Source organism: Poecilia latipinna, unplaced genomic scaffold (assembly GCF_001443285.1).
Source record: "Poecilia latipinna isolate Pla-1442-1.1 unplaced genomic scaffold, P_latipinna-1.0 Scaffold434, whole genome shotgun sequence".
NCBI classification, from domain to species: domain Eukaryota; kingdom Metazoa; phylum Chordata; class Actinopteri; order Cyprinodontiformes; family Poeciliidae; genus Poecilia; species Poecilia latipinna.
The window spans coordinates 163,174-168,822 of NW_015113050.1; the positions used below are offsets into that span (position 1 = coordinate 163,174).

At 38.1% G+C, this 5,649-nt stretch overlaps 1 protein-coding gene across 1 annotated transcript in view; it reads right to left on the bottom strand.

Annotated features, from left to right (window-relative positions):
• Positions 1–3,627, bottom strand: part of rgs17 (regulator of G protein signaling 17) — a 45,703-nt gene extending 42,076 nt beyond the window's left edge. Inside the window, exon 1 of the mRNA XM_015038227.1 lies at positions 3,489–3,627. The gene's annotated coding sequence lies outside the window, so the exon portion shown is untranslated. The remainder of the gene's footprint in view (positions 1–3,488) is intronic.
• Between the last annotated feature and the right edge of the window lie 2,022 nt (positions 3,628–5,649).

Here is a 5,649-nt window from a genome sequence, read left to right on the forward strand (position 1 = left end):
AAATAGATGTTCCACAGTCATTACTTAGCACCTGGTCTTCTCCTTGATGTTTCCCAGCCTAAAGCTTACAGGGAGACGGATCTTTGACTGTTCTCTAATCTCTCCATTTCATCTACTGAATGTCCTGGTTCCTCACTTATGCTTTTCTTTTTTTTCTTCTCTTCAGCACATCTCACAGGTTTACTAAAGGATTTAAATCTGTAGATAAGGATGTATTTTCAGGGAAAGGTATATTGTGACTGCACTTATTTTCAGTTTTCTTACAGAATCTCCTTGATTGCTGCTTAACATCACCTGTTATCTGAAAGATTTCATGACGGCCCACATTTTAACATGCTACCCAAGACGTTTGAAACATTAGCAGCAGGCATTACAGCATTACAGATTCTTATGGTGCTTAACTACCCCGGGTACCTCCTACTTCTGCCTATAGGGATTATAGCCTCCACATGCAAAAAGCAATAGAAAACTTGTTCAAACCACAACTGACTTTCATTATATTTCATTATCAGGGACTCTTTTCTTCCTGTTGCATGAGGCATTTTCATGGTGTTGGTGTATTGTCTGTTTTGAGAGGAATGTATAATTTATTTATTAAGTATTACTACAAATAATTCAGAAACCTGAGTTGCAAGGGGTAAAAATATACTTTGGTTTCACCTGTAAGTATTGTTACTGTCGCTCTCATTCTTGAGTTTTAATAACTTTTCCCTGCACCACCTTGGTGAAAACCCTCTAGTTTCTCCTTTGTCAGCAGTCTGCTCACCTCACATTTTGGCCCAGCTCAGCTCCAACGGGAACGAAGAAGGAGAAGAAGAAGAAGGAGAAGAAGAAGAAGGAGAAGAAGAAGAAGAAAAAGAAGAAGAAGAAAAAACAAGGACAAGTAGAGTCAGTGGGAATCTGACCAAAACAATCGTTTAAATTAAAATCCCTTTTGTAGTTTATCGAACTCAGTGGGACTTATAAACAAAAACAAAACAAAAAAATCTGGTCCGTCAATTTCAATCTCATGGAGAAAGGTTCATTTCGAGTCTTGGTAATCTTTTGAGATCTTTTAATTTTATTTTTTAGTCCATTACCATCCTGCTCACTGTGTGTGTCAGTGTCGGTAAAACTGAGCTTGGTCTTCCTCTAGCCTTGTTAGTCACACTTCCACTTTCTAAATATTTTAGCCAAAATCAATTTAGCGTGAGATTTCCTCTCCACACCCCGCAACTAAATAAACAATTAAAATTAAATGGTGTTTTTGCAGTGTATGATTAATGTCACTGGAATAAATGAGAAATCTGTTTTGGGGCTTTTTGCACATTTTAAAAAAAAGTTGTTTCACTAATCGTGGATGGTGCCGTAAACCTTCCCATTTGTCAGAATAACAAAGTTAAAACTCGTTTGGCTTTAGTGTCTCATGCTGTGGCGTTTCTGCTCATTAAAGGCACTAGGGCTGAAAATTCATTAGCATTATATTTGTCTTAATTAAACCCGTGTTTGTGGTTTCTGATTAAAAAAAAAAGTTTACTTGGAGCTCATAAAACTCCAGAGTCTCAGGATTAATGCCTTAATCAAACTCTGGTGCTTACAGCAGCACTTCTGCGCAGACCAAAACAAGCAGACTGACCAATAGTGTCAAAATCCTGATGATTGTAAGTAGTTCTCTGCCCTCAGCATTCTCTGTAGGCCTTTCAACTCACTAAAGCAGACGAGAGTCGTGATGAAGAGCAACCGAGATTTCCATCCAGTCAGCTGTAACTTGCTTTTCCCTCAATTACTTGCTGCAGATGGTAATTTAGATTCTCTGCAGGCTTTTCCGTGCAACTGAGTGGTACCCATTGCGAAGCTCGCCTCAACGAAACAAAGAACAAAAAAAAAAAAAACGTCAGATGCAACAAGTGGCACCAAAGAGAAGCATTGAAGTACAGAACAAGACTTACTGTAGAGTATTGCTCCAAACCTAATCTTGAATTGTTTTTTTGTTTTTTGGTTCAACAGAATAGATGAGAATGAACTAAGATGTCAAGTACAGCTGGAAATCGACAACAGAAAGCTTGAAAATAAAATCATTTCAGTGTTGGAATGGCTCAATGAAACCTGCAACCTGCAGCATTTCATACAGAACCGCAACAAAAAACTGTAAGCCTAAAGGGAACAAAAATATAAAACTTGTCAGTTTATTTATAGCGGGCTAATTCACACCTTATGTCATTTCAAGACACTTTAAAAAAAAAATGTAATTAGAACATGCAGGATCCAAGTTATATTCAGAAACACCTAATCAGCTCAAATCAGTGCAACACCATCATACATGGAGACTCAAACTCAGTTATTAAACATGCAGTCAAATGAAGCTTATGCTAAAAAAAAGTGATATCGATGGAAACTCAGACGACTGCAGTGTTTCTTTCACACTGACTCAGCAATGCCTTCTCTTGAGCAAGGATGTGGCAATGGTGGAGAGAAACTACACCCTACGAACAGCAAAAAATAAAAAATCCTCAGTGAGAACCAAAATCTACGGAGACCCATAGGGGACATGGAGGATTTGATTTCTTTTGCGTTCCCTTGCAATAAGCAAATACACTCTGGTATATTTCAGATTTCAAATATAAACTCACTTAAAGAGCCTTAGTGTTTTTTCTTTACTCTATGGTGCAAAAAATGATTGAAGATGGATTTGTGTAAGGTTGAGATGGAACTGCACATGAAAACAGCCTTTTAAACCATTCAGACTGTCAACACAAGGAAGACACAATCGAAACTCTCAGATGACTTCATAACACCGTGAAAATAACTTTTCTTACAGAAAGTTTCCGTTTATATCGTAGAAGGGATGGAAAGCCAATGTTTGATATTAACATTCAGATGTCTTACAAACGAGATATTAATATACATGGAAAAAACCTCATGGAAACCTTATATATTATAGCAGAAAGTAAGAAAGACTTACAGTATTCAATTTTGATGCATGAACTGATCGGCACGTTATTGGGAGAGAACGCAGGGAACGCAAAAGAAACAAAAATCCTCCATGTGCCCATGGGGGCTCCGTAAAAATCAATAAGAGTCCTTTTTCTCGATCAATTGAAATTCTTCAGATTTCAGGCTGAATATGTCTGTAACCCATGGTAATAAATACAGCAGCATTTATTTATCCACCTTTTGGAGCTCAGGGTTGGTGGATGCACCCAAATCTCTGGATGCTCTTTTATTTCATTCTACATCTTTGCAACATAAAACCTTTTAGATTAAACAGTCTTTTTTTGTCTTTTTTTTTTTTTACAGTCCAATGAAGATGAAGCTCTGTTTTTTCTAATGCTAGCAGGACAGAGAGGACTGGAGCCGCTGAGAGTTGAGGTGAGAAATCAAACATCAGCTCTGTTTAAAAGGGTGAGAAAAGCTTACCGTGGTTCCGACTGAACGGACCAGTAGAAGTTGCTCTGACGACGGGCTAAATCTGGTTACTGGCCAATTTTTATTTTTTTGAAGGCATTTACCTCACATTACTTTGTTGAAGATCGAATCGCATTAATATGTTGACGGCCTCACCAGGCTAGACTCCTCAGGGCTGCTGCCCATGAGTGGGCGCCCGGTGATGGGGACTGAGACCGGCCTCATTCCTCCGGTTTTAATTAAGCTTTTTAATTACAGAGCAGTAAAGGGTTTGCACAGGGACCGGCTCTGATGCTACACTCGAGAGGAGAGGATGGTAAACACGGAAACACCGACTGAAAATCCACTAAATAGCAAAAGACTTACATACTTTCAGAAAATAATCCTTCATAAAATACCGAAACCAGCATTTTAAAAATCGTAACTGAACAGTTGTCACTTTAAAACAGATTTTTATTTTTTATTTTATTTTTTTTGTATATATTTGAATGACTTGGGTTGGCTCTGACATTCGGTGTGAATTTCATGTCAATAGAAGTGAAACTATTTAACTGGATCGGTGGAGGTCACAGTCGCTCAGCGCCTCCCCCTGCGCTGCAGCAGCTTAGCAGAGCGATCATGGCGGACAGAGTAAACAGTCAGCTTCTACTGCAATGTGAACACTCCTAAAAACATCGAGTGAGAGACGAAAAGCAGGGAAGGAGAGGAGCCTTTGTGGCCGTGTCAAGTTGAAAAGGGGAAAGCTGAAGCGTTGGTGGGGGATATTTTGTCCACAAAGGAGAAAAAGGATGAAAAGTCAAAGGATGTTGATAAGCCATCGTGTAGTTCGTGGCATGAAGTTTGCTCCAAAAGTTTATGAGGAACTTAAAGAGTTCAGTAAAGCTCTCATACTTCCATTGCAGTTCTGTCTGTTACCAAATGGTGGGTCACAACATCACAGGTAGATAAATGATAAAACAAAAACATAAAATTAAGTTAGGTAAAAATAACAATGATAGACAACTATAAAAATGGCAGAAAAAAAAATACATGAATAAAACTAGTTTCAACTGTAGCGATTTCTAAAATTTAATCCGTTAAGTACCAATTTCCCCCCATTTTTATTGTTTTTTTCAACTGATGGTTTAGCTGACTGGTATTGAAGGCCAGCTAAAATAGATATATGATTACAGAACATTTTAATCATCAGCTCTCACACTATGTTCGGTGCTCAGTTGTTGTTGAGACGTCCAGTTGCAAGTGGTGTCATTAATTATCGTCTTTTACCTTTGTGTGGACGTCAGTGGGAATAAAACGTGTTTTACTCTTTCAGCCCAGGTTTCCTTGCTCTCCCTCGTTAACACAGCCTGTAAGCCTCTTGGCTTTCATCCTGTCAGCCTTCAGTGACCTTTGAAAGACTCCGACTCAGTTTTATTTAGTAATCTTTTTTGACTAAACCAGTCCACTAAATGGTTAGAATAACACCTTATTGAATTTTTTTTTTTAAAAAAGGATTGATTAGGGATACATACGGGGAAATCTGGGCTATAAAGATGTTAAAAAAGTGGAAAAAAACCCAAAACGTACTCTATATGGTTTTAAAAAACCATATAGAGTATTGAGTTAAACACACAAGACTCTAAATCAGCACCAAATAAAATAAAAACAAAGATTTCCTCAGCTTTCTTTTCACACCAGGCTCCCCGGAGCTCGACTGAGGCAGCCTCCTGGATTAAACCCTGCTGTGGGACGCACCTTGAACCGAGACGCTCACCCTGGGAGGTTCGTGTGTGAACAGCAGGACACCTGGAAAAAACGCAGACCTAATCTGCACACTCTGAGATTCCTCCACTCCTCGTGTGTGAAAAAACGTGCAGGAATAAAAAAAGAACATGAGCCTATTGTTCGACAGCGAGAAGAAGAAGAAGAAGAAGAAGAAGAAAAAAAAGAAATCATCTTTGGATCTTTTATGTCATTATGCCTTTTAAGATAAATAAAGACAAAAAAGATCAAAGAAAACAAGATTTTGTAGCTACTTTGCTACAAAAGAAGCTGCAGCTGAACCTGACAATGTGGGTGTTAAATTATTTCTGAAAAGGAAATAAGGCTTTAAAATCTACTTTAACTGATGCACAGTGTTATTATTAGAGCAGATTTAAGAATAACAAAGAAGTTAATAACGGTGTAGGCGAGGTAAAAGATTAATAAATCAACAAATGGAGCAGAAACAGATGCAAGAAGGTGAAGGTGTTTGAAACTTAGAGCAAAACGAAATGCATTTACAAC